Consider the following 14,804-nt stretch of genomic DNA (forward strand, 5'->3'; position numbering starts at 1 on the left):
GTTTGTGTTTTCCTAACTGCTAATATCTTTGAGCATCTCCTCAAGTTAATTTGTACTTTGTATTTCCTTTAAATTACCTGTTCATATCCCTTGGCTGTTTATTCTCTCAGGGTTTTTGTTTTTGTTTTTTTTTCGGTTTTTGTTTTGTTTTGTTTTTCTTTCTTACCGATCTGTAGGCACTGTGTATACTTCGAATAATCTTTTGTTAGTTGTATATGTTACAAATATTTTCTTTCTATTATTTGTGTGTGTTTTTTTAATGTCATGGAGACTGTTTTCTATACATGCATTTTAAGTTTTAATAAAGTCAAATCTCTCATTTCCATGCACCTCCCACCCCCAGTTGTGGATTCTGGTTTTCTATTTTGAATCCCCTACCTGAGATTATGCATACATTTCCCAATATTTTCCTAATAAATTTATATTATTATATAATATATTTTGTTTTATGTTTTATTTTTTTACAGTTTTTATTTAAGTATTGTATTTATTCATTTAAGTAAGCTCTACCGCCAACACAGAAATGTCGCAGCTCTTCTGACTGAGCCAGCCAGGCAGCCCTTGTTTTACATTTTAATAGTTAATTCATTTTTGCTGTTTTGAGTATAGATAGGTCTAACTTAGCGACAACTGAATTCTGGGCCCAAATCGCGGATCACTGGGAGGGAGGGAACAGATCAGAGAATTACAGTGGCAAGAAGGCATAGACTATGGGTGGGGGGGCGAGTGGGGGGCAGATGGCATGTGCCTCAAAGGGGGCATGGTTTTTTATTGTTGGAAAATACAGATAAAGTAAAAGTTACTATTTCAACCATTTTCAGGCATACAATTCAGTAGCATTAATTACATTCACAATGCGAATCGATTCAAGGATCCAGTTTTATGGGATGAGGAAAGAGTGTTCTGGAATCAGCAAAGGGAACGACAGCAACACAACAGCCGCAAAAATGCAGGCTGTCCTTTCTTCCCTCCTCTGTCTTTCCAGCGCGGCGGGACCTTCGGCAGCCTCATTCTGTGAGGACTTCATTCGCTAAAAACGGTTGTAGGCGGTTAAGATGAAGGAGTGTGGGAACATTCTGCACACAGGTGACTAAGGTAAGGTCACGTGTTTTCAGTGCGATGGGGAGTTCAGTGAGCACATGGGGGTATTTGCCCACAGGAGCAGTGAGAGCGTGGGCCGATCTTGGGGGCCCCGATCAGGACTGGCGCGAGCGTGGGCACCGGTACCCAGGATCGGCATGAGCATTTCCTGCCGACTCAGACCGGAACACTGGTGGTGCCTCACCCCAGATCGCTCTTCCTGCTCTGGGTCTGGTCAGTGTGCTGGTGATGCCAGCAATGGGTTCTAAAAGAATGTTTGTATATGCCTGCACCTTTATTTATGTACAGAGAACTTTATTACACTTCTACAATGGGAAAGGTTAGAAACGATTCAAATATCCATCAGTATTGAAATGATTAAATACATCGCCTCACCGTTTGCTTTCCTTCTGTAGAACAGACCTGTTAAAATGAGAATGTTTTCATTTTTTGCCCGTATAACTAGGAAACAACAAAAATAATAGAGAAAAAGAAGCCGGTCTTTACTCCAACAAAATCGTCAAGCTAGAATGTTAGTGGAGTGAGGAGTTCCTCTGGATCCCAGTGCTCTTGTTCGCTTGGACTCGGGTTTCTGCCCAGCTCGTCCCAGCTGGAGGATTAGTCTGGTTTGGCTCCTGTGGGAATGCAAGTTTAGACGGTAGTCCTATTGCTTCATGGTGCTTTGGATTGCTTAATGTACCTTCTCCTTTCTCCATCCCCCCCCCCCCCATACAAATCTACTCTCAAAAGTTGCATTTTCTTCTTTTGCCCCTGAGAAACAGGTCCTCTCTGTCTTCAAAAAGGCGACATCTTTGGTCACATGGCTATAGAGTTAGTGACCTCACTCCAAATTTGTAACGGATGCCAAGACTGAGGTGGTGGCCTCTGTGGGCTAGAAGGGCTGTTGTGGCCGGTGCTGGTCTTACCAGTGCGGCCCCAAAGCAGCTGTTATGTGCATGCGATCTGTCCACGGGCTGGCTAGCATGTGCTCTGTAGATCCCCGGTAAGAACTAGGAGAAGGTTTTTTGTTTGTTTTTGCTTCAGTATTCCGAACTGCAAGGCCCTGTGTGACTAGTACCATCTACTTGCTGCTCCTCACTGTGATGGGTGTACTGTGCTCAAACACTTCCCTGAAACCTGTTAGTTACACTGGCTCTTTGTATGGCCATATGTTACATATATGTATTTTTAGGTAATACCTTGTGCCTACTTGAGAGGGGTGGGAACGTACTGGGAAGAACACCAATGCTGGAGATAATAAGACAAACCTGTATTCAAATCCTTTTTTAAATAATTACTGTGTGACTTTAGGCAAAACGCGTAACTTCTCTGAGCCTAGGTTTGCCTATCCTATAACCTCATTCCATCTAAAATAGCCGGTCTCCTTACTCTGACATGCACTTGCAGGTTAGTTCCTTCAAAACTCTCGTCAAGTCTGTGATTCTCTTGACGTGTTACTTCTTTGAAGTTATTATTTACTAGTTTTGAAAATGTGCATGTTCACAGTATAAAAATACAAAAGCGAGAAAGGGATGGATCTGAAAACAGTCTGTTCCCACCTCTGATTGCTGACTCACTCAGTTTTTACTCCTTCTTCCGTTCTTTTCCAGATAGAATCTTCTCATACACAGCAGTTACTTATATGAGCATGTGTGTGTGCACAGACGCATATGCCCCTCGAGCTGTAGCGTAGTGTACGTGCTGTTCTGAACTTCACTCCCCCCCAGTAAACAGTGTATCTTGAATCTTTTTATGTTTATACTCACAAGAATTGCTTCTTTCTTTGTAATGGTTGGATAGAATTCTATTTTATGGATATAACAATGTATTTAGCTAGTCTATTTTTTTTTTTTAAGATTTGATTTATCTATTTGAGAGAGAGCAAGAGAGCACAAGCAGGGGGAGTGGCAGAGGGAGAGGGAGAAGCAGGCTCTCCCAGGGGCCCTCAACAGACGTTTTGATCTTCTTCACCAGAGAAGTTTTTCATCAAACATTTTGATCTTTGCTAATTAGATAGGTAAAAAATATTCTCCCACTTTGGTTTTAATTTGTATTTCTCTTATTAAGAACTATAGAGAGCATCTTTTCATGTGCTTAAGGGCCATTTGTATTTCCTTTTCTGTGGACTGACAGTTCATAGCCTTTATCCTTTATTTATTTATTTATAATAATTTTTTATTATGTTATGTCACCATACAGTACATCCTTAGTTTTTGATGTAATGTTCCATGATTCATTACTTACGTATAACACATGCAATATGTGCTCCATGCAATATGTGCCCTCCTTAATACCCATCACCAGCCTATCCCAATCCCCCACCCCCTCCCCTCTGAAGCCCTCAGTTTGTTTCCCAGAGTCCATAGTCTCTCATGGTTCATTCCCCCTCCTCTTTACCCCCCCTTCATTCTTCCCTTCCTTCTCCTAACGATCTTCCTGCTATTTCTTATGTTCCATAAATGAGTGAAACCATATGATAATTATCTTTCTCTGCTTGACTTTTTTCGCTTAGCATTATCTCCTCCAGTCCCGTCTATGTTGCTGCAAATGTTGGATAATCGTTCTTTCTGATGGCTGAGTAATATTCCATTGTAAATATGGACCACATCTTCTTAATCCAGTCATCTGTTGAAGGGCATCTCGGCTCCTTCCACAATTTAGCTATTGTGGACAATGCTGCTATGAACATTGAGGTGCATATGGCCCTTCTCTTCACTACGTCTGTATCTTTGGGGTTAGCCTTTATCCTTTAAAAAAAAAATTGGATGAAGGGCACCTGGGTGGCTCAGTCAGTTAAGCATCTGCCTTTGGCTCAGATCATGATCCCAGGGTCCCAGGATTGAGCCCCGAGCCCCACGTAGGGCTCCCTGCTTAGTAGAGAGTCTGCTTGTCCCTCTGCTGCTCCCCTGCCCACTCACCGCCAGCTCGTGCACTCTCAAATAAATATAGTCTTTAAAAATTTTTGGATGAGTAATCTTTTCCTCAATAATTTGGAAGAAAAAAGTTCTGTATATGCTAAATAGATTAGCCTTTTGCATGTGATAAAAACTGAAAATATTTTGTCTTAGTTTGTCATTTTTCTCTTGTCTACGATGGGATTTTTTTCCCTAGTTAGAAATTTGGGTTTTTATATATCAAATTTATAATTGTTTAAATAAGTTCTGGGTTTCATATCATTTGAAATCTTTCAGTCTCCATTCTAAGATCAAATTAGTTAAAGAAGAGTTACAAGACAATTGACTTCTAGTGAAATGCAGAATTACCGAAGCATCAGGGACTAACTGGAATCGGCATTGTTGTGGCAAATTGTGGAAAATTGGTGCATCTGCCCATGAAACATGGAAGAGTGCAATGATTACGTGTTTGAAGGCTCATCCAGGAGGGCTTAAGAACCAACGTATGGTGGGACAGATAGTCTCTGACTCAGGAACTTACCAAGAATCCCTAGACTCAGAAACAGCCACAAGTGGAAAACATAGTTGAGAGTCTAGAACCCTGCGGTGCTCTTTAAAGATACAAAATTCTGGGAATGCCTGGGGTGGCTCAGTCAGTTAAGCACATGCCTTTGGCTCAGGTCATGATCCTGGGGTCCTAGAATCGAGTCCTGCGTCGGGCTCCCTGCTCAGTGGGGAGCCTGCTTCTCCTTTCCCTCTGCTGTTCCCCTTGCTTGTGCTCTCTCTGCCAGATAAATAAATAAATAAATAAATAAATAAATAAATAAATAAATAAAATCTTAAAAAAAATAAATATACAAAATTCTGGATAGAAGTTTACCTATGAATAATAGCTTTTCTTGAGAGTATAAAAACTTACTCAATGATGAGAGTTGTAGAATATTAGAGAAAGACTTCATTCTGTGGTCTTGAAATTCTGGCTGAAGCTAAAGCTGAGAATAGTAGGGGACAAGAAGTGCCATATTCTAAAGGGAGTCCTTAGACACACCCCATAGGATTTTCCAAACTGGTTTAGGGACAGTTACCAACAGCTCATTAGGGGAAATTAAACACTGATTATGATATAGTTTTGCAATATAGGTGAGGTTCAGTGGGGTAGAGTCTGGAGCTAATGACCAAGAAAGAATTCTTGAGACATCTTTGGTGCAAAGTAGTGGTTTATTAAAGCATGGGGACAGGACCCGTGGGCAGAAAGAGCTGCTGCACTAGGGTTGTGAGAGGTGGCTGATTATATACTATGGGGTTGGGGGCGGTAAGGAAAAAGGGAGGTTTCGAGAAAGAACTTTCATTGGTTAAAGAAGACTCACGGGATACCGGAGGCCTTGCCATTGTCCAGTTAAGATTGTTTACCCTTCTAGTAAGGCATTAACAGTAAGATAGTTGGGAGCTTCCTGGAGGAACACTACACTCGGCCCACTTCAAGTATCTGTCAATGGGCTGCAGGTTATAAGGACATTTAATTGTATTTACATTCCCTTTTGGAAGCTAGACCATTGATAGAAATGCTTTGTTCCTGTAGATTGCTAAGGCATTTGTAAACTCAGGGAGACTCAGGTCTTGCAGGATTGTGATCTCTATTTGTTAACTATTTGTTTTTCCTCAGCTTTAGGGCAGCCAGGAGTGCCTGAGGAATGTCACATATATCCCATGGGTAGGGGGTTGTGGGGTGTCAGCTTCTGCTTTGTCTTCCGCTTGCCTTCTGTTCTCTCATCAATTACAGGCAAGTTCTTTGCAGGAATTTGTAGATGAAGAGACGGCAGAGGTATTTTTTGCCTCCCACCCGCAAGCCAAGTGAGAGGAAAAACTAGAGGAGAGCTGGGACAGAGTGGGTGCTGCTTCCTGGAGGTGAGAACAGAGTCTAACTCTAACTCCCCGGGTCTGTGTTGCTCAGTCATGGAAACTTATAGATTTGGGGCTGCCTGGAGAACAAGAGAGTGCTTGAAAGAACTTGACCCAAGTTTGCTAGCATGGGAAGGGGGGGCATAGAAACTTTTATCTGAATGCTGCGTAGAGAGGTCTGATGGTTGTAGAAAAACTTGTGGAAATCGCCCCTAAAGATGAGGTAAGGAGGAAGAGCTGCAGGCAAAGCAAGCTGCAGTTTCGAGGTTTGTTGCCTGGGTACATGAGCTCCCCTGAGCCCAGAGGAAGCAGAAGAAGGTAATGGGATTCGAGTCACCTACAAACGGCTTTATCTAAGAGGACTTCCTGCCAGGCAAAGGGACCCCAGAAGGAAGAAGTCCTGTGGAATGTTTCACCGTAGATTGAGAGTTAAGGTAAACCTGTAAGAGGCCTTCTAGAGAGCTTATCACCTGTATCAGGGAATGATGCAGGGCAGGAGCTCTTCAAGCGTGTATCTGAAGTGCCCCATGAAAGAAAACTAGTATCTCAGCGTTGTATCCGGCCCAACAAGAGAAGCAGATACAGTAGGAGATAGACGTTAAGATATTTATTGCAAGGAATTGGTTTGTGCAATCGTGGAGCTGACTTGACAAGTCCAACATCCATGGGGGAGGCTGTCGGGAAAGGCAGGCTAGAACTCCCCAGCGGGGCTGAGGCTGCTGTCTACCGGGGCTAGTTCCTCATCAGAGAAGCATCAACTCTGCTCTTAAGGTCTTTGAACTGATTGAATCAAGCCCACCAGGATTATCTATGATAATCTCTTACTCAAAGTCAATTGGTTATAGACTTTAATCACCTCTCTAAAATACCCTCATAGCAACATCTAGATTAGTGTTTTGATTACATGAATCAGAAGAAGGACAAGTGTATAGGACCGGTGCTTAGCCCAGCTGACATCAAATAACCATTACAGGTATCTTCTACCCAGAATGATGGCCTGATAACAACACGACCAACGAGAAGGTCTTTGCCCTTTTCTTCCAATCCCTGAGGCCGGAGGGCTGCCTCATCTTCATACTGCTGGTCTGCGAAAACAAGGATCAGAACGGAGAGAAATGCAGGTGAAATTTTTGAGTTGGTTGTTAAGATTGACAATTTGATTTAGATTGGATTAAACTTTCCAGGTATCAGTTGTGTACACAGAAATAGAGGATTGGCAAAGCAGTCTTCTTTGATCTCTGCATATGTATAATATTATGCGTTTTTAAAAAAACATTAAAACAATTTTTTTCCTATCCCACCACCTTTTCCTGTTTCTCCACTTTAAAAAGTGATGTGTAATCATCTCATTACACAAGGGGCAATTAAACCCTCTTGTGGTCAGAGCCAGCGATCGCACTGATAATGAGAGTTGCTAAAGCACTCGGCCGGAGGTCATTTTGGAGGACGCTGAATTAAAGATACCCCTTCGGGGCTTGTTTTTGGTGGCCAGTCAAGGGTAGACTATTTTCAATCACTAGTGGAAAGAATGTTTTCTTATTACGTTGATTCTAGAAATATTCATGCATTATTTTTTCCTTACTCAGATATGAACAGTTTATTTGTGGCCAGGCATTCCCTTTGTGAACGTAGGTTTTCAAGATAGAGATCTAGGATCATTCGATTAGCAAGGCTGCCTGTACACTGTATTCAGGTTACTGCCAGTTCTGAACACTAGCCCGAGGATGATAGCCAGCGAGTAAGAAGGAAGAATGATAACATTCAGTAGCAAGGAAACTGGAAATTTCAGGAGTAGAAGGTTCCATAATGGAAAAAGAACAAAAGAGGATAAAACAGAGACACATCATATTCTTAATAAAAGGTGACATTGGATTGTAGGAAATTAAATTTTCAGTAAGGCAGGAGAAAAAGGAGAAGGGTGGTAGAGTAAAGTGCTTCATAAGCCCGTACATAATTTTTGTATATGGCACAAAATCCTCAGAGTCACAGACACAGTGCTGACTCCCCAGGCCTCTTCTGTCTTTGCAGTGCTTAGAGGGAATTTTGTAGCATTGAATGTGTGTGTTAGAAAAAAAGAGACTTCTGAAATCAGTAATATATGCTTCCGCCTTAGGAAACTTGAAAAAGAAAAGCAAATTAAATCCAAAGTAAGTAGAAGAAAGGAAATCATAAAAAGTAGAGCAGAAATAAATGAAATTAGAAACAAGAAATCAACAGAAAAAAAATCAAAATATCAATACAATTGATACATTTCTAAACAGGTTAATCAAGAAAAAGAAGTAGACACAAATTACTAACATCAGAAATGAAAGAGGCAACATTACAACTGATTTTATGGGAACTAGAAAGATGATTAAAGGAATACTATGAACAACTTCATGCCCATAAATTTAATAACTTACATGAAGTGGACTAATTCTTTGAAAGATGCAATCTACCGAACTTCTCATATGAAGAGATTGATCATCTGAATAGGTCTCTATCTATTAAAAATTTTGAACCAGAAATTAATAACCTTCCAAAACAGAAAGCACGAGGACCATATGGTTTCACTGGTGAATCCTACCCAACATTTGTATAATTCTCTACACTCTCTTCCAGGAAATAGAAACAGAAGGAACACTTCTAACCTATTCTGTGAGGCCAGCATTACCCTAATACCAAAACCAGACAAACATTACATATCTTTGTCAGAGTCAATCCCTGCAATGACAAGGAGGCTGCAGAGTACAGGCTCTAGGACAGTCATGTAGGCTACAGACAGGTGATGGCAGTCCAGGGGGAGGCAACACCTTCATCCTGTGTTAGTTCCCCAGGATATCTGAGATAAATTTATTTTATTTTATTTTTTTTTTTAGATTTTATTTATTTATTAGAGAGAGAGAGACAGCCAGCAAGAGAGGGAACACAAGCAGGGAGAGTGGGACAGGAAGAAGCAGGCTCCCAGCAGAGGAGCCTGATGTGGGGCTCGATCCCAGGACCCCGGGATCACGCCCTGAGGTGCCCCCTGAGATAAATTTCTCGTAGTCCAATGGGCTAAGGCTTAAAGTCACATTTCACTTATAGAAAACAAAGAAATGTAATCTTTCTTGTAGAATACACTGATTCTAAGAATGGCCCTCTCCCCATCACCCAGCTCTTTCCTGCACTGTGAACATAATTCTGCCCACAGATAACGGACGGCTTGTTCTAGGTACCTTAGTTTGGTATCTTCTTATTTTAAGTTTCCATAAGCATTTATTCCTCTTTTTCTCTCTTCCTTATGCCTAACTTTTTAAAAATTTTTACATGTTTTTTTAATAATTAATGGAGAAGCAGTACTCACTTTTTAAACTTTGCTGCCACCCTGTGGCTAATTGTCATTACTGTACGTGAGAAGCGGGCATCACAACGCTTCTGCTAAGCCATCAGAAGAGGGACAAGTGTACAGGAAGCACATTAAAGAAAAAAAAATTACAGGGGCGCCTGGGTGGCGCAGTCATTAAGCATCTGCCTTTGGCTCAGGGCGTGATTCCAGCGTTCTGGGATCGAGCCCCACATCAGGCTCCTCTGCTATGAGCCTGCTTCTTCCTCTCCCACTCCCCCTGCTTGTGTTCCCTTTCTCGCTTGCTGTCTCTGTCAAATAAATAAATAAATCTTAAAAAAAAAAATCACAGAACATCCAAGATGGTCTTTCACCAGAATGCTCAGGATTTTAGCCATGAATCTCATAGATGCTATCTCTGTCTCTTATAGTATTTGTCCTTTAAAATCCTGTTAGTCTGAGTCTAAGCTTATTTCAGTAGTCCCCCATTCCTCATCCTATAACCAAGATGCATAATTACTCTGGGAACACATGAATTGTTGATCTTGATTTGCCACTTAGTGGCAGTTGTGGCTTTTAATGAGTCCAGGGGAAAAAATTGCATAGGAAGCTAAACCTATCTACAGTAGGCCCGTGTCTTAAATTTTTTTGTAGACTTTAATTTTGGTCTAGAACTCGTCATATTGGTGCACAACATTCTGGCTTTCCCTAAATTGTAAGAATTAAGGAATACAGTTTTAAGAAGTAGAATATACTTACAGCCTATTTTCCAGGCACATTTTTCATGAGAAATAAGTACTATTGTAATAATCTCCTTGCCACCTAGACCCTTTCTGCACTTGTTACCATCCCAAACCAAATCTGATCATGCCACTAACCTGTTTTTAAAAGATTCCACTGGCTCCCTAGTGTAGGATAAAATGCAGACGTCTATGAAGATGCTTGATGAATCAGTCTCACCTGATCTATGTAAGCTTCCGTTTTTTGTTTTTTAAAAAAGATTGTATTTATTTGAGAGAGAGAACGAGAGCATAAGCAGGGATGGGGGAAGGGCGGAGGGAGAGGGAGAAGCAGGCTTCCCACTGAGCAGGGAGCCTGATGCGGGGACTCCATCCCAGGACCCCGGGATCATGACCCGAGCCAGAGGCAGACACTTAGCCGACTGAGCCACCCAGGCTACACTGTGGCTTTAGCCTTTATCACTCCCATAAACACTGTCACACCTTTTCAACATTCAACCTGGTCTCACTCTCCTAACGCAGACTAAAATTGAAAGCTGCTCCCACATCCTGTCCTCGGTCTTATATTTCTTTCATTGCAATTAGACAAAAATATCAGAGCATCAAGGGTCCGATGCAGGATTTTCCTGTTTCTTCCTCACCAGATATAATGCTAATTAAAGTACTTGGTTATTGACTTGCAATGCTTCTAACTCATTGCATGAAGTTGGGGTTCTCCATTGTGACCATTTCTGAGAGGAGCTCCACAAACCTGGGCTCTAAGCTCCTGTAGCTCTTTTGTGGTTGGGGCATATAACAGAGGGATAGCATATGCCTTGTCTGAGTGCCTGTGGGCATGGCCAGGTCCAGTCTGAGAGCAGAGGTTCTCTGACCCTTTTATTGTGATCATTTAGAGAACGAATCTTGGATCCCATGATATCATCCAATCATAATCTGTTAGCTCTTTTGAAATACTGAAGGGCCCTTTTCTTTCTGTACTCTAGGAAGGAAATAAGCCAACATAATCTTCAAATAAAGAGGCTTTAAGCAAGAGATTTTGTAGATGTTACCTTTCCTCCTTCCCCAGTGTAGTTTGACTTTTGGGGAAGGCCTATTCCAGTGTCAGCAGCACTGGCCAGAGTCTGCCCATTCCATATGGTTCCTGCAAGAAAGGGACAATTGCTACCTGGTGATGCCCAGAGGTCTCAGAGGTGAACTTGCCTGAGGGTCTCCCCGGAACCCCTAACTTCTGCCTTTCCTGCTTTCTCTGTCCCATTTTTCTCACCTGTTCTCTGCTCTCACATACGTTGTTCTTTCTTAAATACATCTGTCTTTCTGCATCCAGCCTCTCACCACCATCTGAAATCTCAAAAGCAGACATGACCTTTCCTTCCACAGCTAAGTAACAGAGGGAAGTGGTTAAGGTATAGAGTCTGACGCTAGAATGCCCGGCTTCAAATTTTGCCTCCTCGTCAGTTGGACCTTGGGAAGCTTTGTAATTTCTCTTTACCTCTGTAATTTCTCTTTACCTCTGTCTCTTCATTTAAAAAATGGTATTAACCATACTAGGTACATCAGAGAGTGATTGTGGGAATGGAATTACATAACACACAAAATGCTGAGAAAAGTGCCTAGCAGATAGTAGACAGTACTGGCTTTTAAAAAAAATTAAGTTAACCCTATATCTATTCTTTTTGCTTCTGCACTTTCTTATCTCCTCAGAACCTTGCTACTATACTTATTACTTCTTAAATAACATCAGATTCTCTCTTATGCATGAAATTAATATCCAGGTTAGTTTATCCAAAGTCATGCAGATGGTTATTGGCGGATTTTAAACTAGAAGTCAAGTCAACTAATTTCTAATTCAGTGAAATTGCCATAATACTTTTCTGTCTGCCACCTTAACATAACGTATTAATTAATTAACTCTCAGCATTCTGAAATATGGAATTGCCATCTAATCAGGTTAGTCGTGCTACCTGGCTTAAAGTACACTCTATGCCTGTTTAAAAAGTGCTTCCACCCAGATATACTTTATACTCTTCTTGTCACTAATCTACCCATCAACAAGTTTGGGGGGAGGTAAAGTTTCTCAAGTTGCTATTAGATTACTTTGAATATTCTGAGGTTTGGTAGAATAAAGTGATCTTGGAGTAAATTTGCGTTGAATGAAGAAGGAATCAATGATAGATATTCTCTACAAATATACATTTGGTTACCAAGTTGTTTAGCTGCACATTTCAGAGACAAAACATTTTTTTAGAGTCCTGGTTCTGGGGACTTTGGCAAAGCCCTGTTTATGGATATGGGCCTCAAGTATTTCATTGCTCAGTGTCTTTGGAGAGAAGGGAAAGAAGTAGCGTGGTTTAGTACTTGCCAAAGAGTGAATATAATTTTTTTGTTTTTAATCGAAGTATAATATCTTATTGTAGCGGGAGGGAGAACAAGGTTCTTGTCTCACGGAGTTGAAGAACGAATCTCGAGGACAAAGGAGAGTGAGTAAAGCAGTAGTTTTATTAAGTGAGGATACAGAAAAAACTCTCAGGAGTGAGAGGGGTCCCGACAGGGTTGCCACTGGGGGCTTCTAGGGTTGGTCTTTTATTGAAAGCTAACCAGGGAGCTTAAATCCTTTTAACATCCTATTGATAGCACCATTGAACAAGGATTAGTGATAACACCTTCAATGGCTCACTTCCTTTTTAGGGTCCCAAAGTTTTTTGTTGGTCACAAGTAGCTGTTATAACAAGACCCCACCTCTGACACCTAGGACAGGATGTTCCCTTATCTCTGGTTTCCTTTCACCTCCACATTTTTGGAATTTTTGTGAGCCTGATCCCATGGCTCCCTACCTATCTCTCCCTCCCTGGCCCTGCCTGTCCCTTACTCACTACTAGTTTGAGGAGTACATCATAGTGATTTGATATTTTTATATATTATGAAACTGTCTCCACAGTAAGTCTAGTTACCATCTATCACCACACAAAGTTGTTATAATACTATTAACCGTATCCCCTGTGCTGTACATTGTATTCTCATGACTTAATTATTTCATAACTGCAAGTTTATACCTCTTAATCCCTTCACCTATTTCACCTGCCCCGTCACCCCCAATATCTCCTCACTCTGGTAACCTGCAGTTTGTTTCCTGTATGGATCTATGAGTCTGTTTTTGGTTTGTTTTGCTTATTCACTTATTTTATTTTTTTAGATTCCACATGTAAGTGAAATCATACAGTATTTGTCTTTCTCTGGCTGACTCATTTTACTTAACATAATACCTTCTAGGTCCATCCCTGTTGTCACTATGTGTATGTAGTTCTTCACATTCTTACCAACACTTGTTAGTTTATTTTATTTTTTGTTACTAGCCAATGTCACATGCGTGAGGTGATATCTAATGGTGGTTTTCATTTGTATTTTCCTGATGACGAGTGATGTTTAGCATCTTTACCTGTGTCCATGTGTCTATTGACCATCTGTCTGTCTTCTTTGGAAAAGTATCTGTTCAAATTCTCTGCTCATTTTTTAAATTGGGTTCTTTTGTTTTGTTTTTGATATTAAATTGTGTAAGATTTTTTTTTTTTTAAGATTTTTATTCATTTATTTGACAGAGAGAGAGACAGCCAGTGAGAGAGGGAACACAAGCAGGGGGAGTGGGAGAGGAAGAAGCAGGCTTCCCAGCGGAGTAAGGAGCCTGATGCAGGGCTTGATCCCAGGACCCCAGAATCACGCCCTGAGCCAAAGGCAGACGCTTAACGACTGAGCCACCCAGGCACCCCCTAAATTGTGTAAGTTTTTAAAATATATTTTGGGTATTAACCCCTTATCAGATGGATGATTTGCAAATATCTATAATATAGGAAATATAGAAGTCCTTTTCAGCAGGTTGCCTTTTCATTGTGTTAATAGTTTGCTGTGCCAGAGCTTTTTAGTTTGATGTTTATTTTATTTGTTTATCTTAGCTTTTGTTGCCCTGACCTGAGGAGACTGGTTCAAAAATATATTAGTAACATTGATGTCAAAGAGTCTATGTTTTCCTCTAGGAGGTTTATGGTTTCATGGATTATATCCAAACCTTAAATCCATTTCATTTTTTAAAAAATATTTTTTTGAGAGAGAGAGAGAGAGCACAAGCAGGTGGAGGGGCAGAGGCAGAGGGAGAGGGAGAAGCAGACTCCCCACTGAGCAGGGAGCCCAAAGCAGGGCCCGATATTAGGACCCTAAGATCATGACCTGAGCCGAAGGCAGATGCTTAACCAACTGAGCCACCCAGGCGCCCCTCTTCAATCCATTTCAATTTATTCTTGTGTATGGTGTCAGATAGTAATCCAGTGTCCTTCTTCTGCATGTAGCTATCTCGTTTTCCCAATACCATTTATGAAGACACCATCTTTTCCCCATTGTATGTTCTTGCCTCCTTTGTCATGGATGAACTGACACGCATATGCATGGGTTTATCTCTGGGCTCTCTGTTCTATTCCAGTGATCCCCTGTTTTCATGCCGGTACCACACTGTTTCGATCACTCTGGCTCGTGGTATAATTGAAATCAGATAGTGTGATACCTCCAGCTTTGTTCTTCTTTCTCCAGATTCATGCTCTTTCATGCTTCAGTACAAATTTGAGAATTCTTTGTTCTGGTTCTGTGAAAAGTGCCCTTGGTATTTTGATGGGGATTGCATTAGATTCTGTAGATTGCTTTGGATAGTATAGACATTTTAACAATGTTAATTCTTCCAATCCATGAGCACAATATATCTATTTATGTGTCCTCTTCAGCGTCTTTCATCAATATCTCAGAGTTTTCAGTTCATTCTTATCCTTGGTTAAATTTATTCCTAGGTATTTTATTCTTTTTGTTGCAGTTGTAAGTGGGATTGTTTTCTTAGTTTCTCTTTCCGATAGC

General features: G+C 41.0%; 1 protein-coding gene across 11 annotated transcripts in view; it reads left to right on the top strand.

The window, feature by feature from the left end:
• The window catches only part of KLRG1 (killer cell lectin like receptor G1), a 66,944-nt gene that overhangs the window by 35,711 nt on the left and 16,429 nt on the right, over positions 1-14,804 (top strand). For 3 of the 11 annotated variants that reach the window (XM_087855592.1, XM_087855596.1, XM_087855594.1), the window contains 2 exons: positions 986-5,879; positions 6,847-6,994. The gene's annotated coding sequence lies outside the window, so the exon portion shown is untranslated. Of the gene's footprint in view, positions 1-985; positions 5,880-6,846; positions 6,995-13,510; positions 13,688-14,804 lie in introns of all 11 variants that reach the window. The other 8 variants (XM_087855595.1, XM_087855598.1, XM_087855597.1 and 5 more) reach the window with 5 other exon arrangements.

The sequence above is a fragment of the Ursus americanus genome, chromosome 25 (assembly GCF_024610735.1).
Source record: "Ursus americanus isolate L20-20 chromosome 25, mUrsAme1.1.p, whole genome shotgun sequence".
Classification (NCBI taxonomy): domain Eukaryota; kingdom Metazoa; phylum Chordata; class Mammalia; order Carnivora; family Ursidae; genus Ursus; species Ursus americanus.